This window comes from Oratosquilla oratoria, chromosome 43 (assembly GCF_046742065.1).
Source record: "Oratosquilla oratoria isolate Oo_2021 chromosome 43, ASM4674206v1, whole genome shotgun sequence".
In the NCBI taxonomy this organism is placed as follows: domain Eukaryota; kingdom Metazoa; phylum Arthropoda; class Malacostraca; order Stomatopoda; family Squillidae; genus Oratosquilla; species Oratosquilla oratoria.
Window position 1 is genome coordinate 4,490,469 of NC_134819.1, and position 772 is coordinate 4,491,240.

Genomic DNA, 772 nt, shown 5'->3' on the forward strand with positions numbered 1-772 from the left:
TTCTAAGCTATCACACTACATAGGGTAAAGGTTCCTACTTTCCATCTAAGTGTCTCTGAATATGAACATCTCATTCCGCTTCATGTTGCACTCATTATAAAAGGAAATTTGGTTTATTTTTTATCAAAAGCTCGTCAGGGGTCTTTACCATTAGTTACCTGGAAATTCAGGCCCGTTTAATGAAATACAACACATTACAATGATTTCAGAGTGTAAGCGATTGTGTGCGTGTGTACGTGCGCGCGTGTGCGTCGATATGGAATGGGTGTACATATGTTAATATGTGTGTGTGTGTGTGTGTGTGTGTGTGTGTGTGTGTGTGTGTGTGTGTGTGTGTGTGTGTGTGTGTGTGTGTGTGTGTGTGCGTGTGTGTGTGTGTGTGTGTGTGTGTGTGTGTGTGTGTGTGTGTGTGTGTGTGTGTGTGTGTGTGTGTGTGTGTGTGTTTGTGTGTGTGTGTGTGTGTGTGTGTGTGTGTGTGTGTCTGTGTGTGTGTGTGTGTGTGTGTGTGTGTGTGTGTGTGTGTGTGTGTGTGTGTGTGTGTGTGTGTGTGTGTGTGTGTGTGTGTGTGTGTGTGTGTGTGTGTGTGTGTGTGTGTGTGTGTACTGTACTTCATTTACTTATTTATAATCAACACAGGATATGAATTATAACCGTGAGGACCATTTTGTATGTGTTTGATGTCTGACTTGTCTTTCAATTAGTTTGTTGTCTGATTATCATTTCTTTTTCCATATTGCTCCACAAATCAGTACATGTATACGGAATTTTTTTT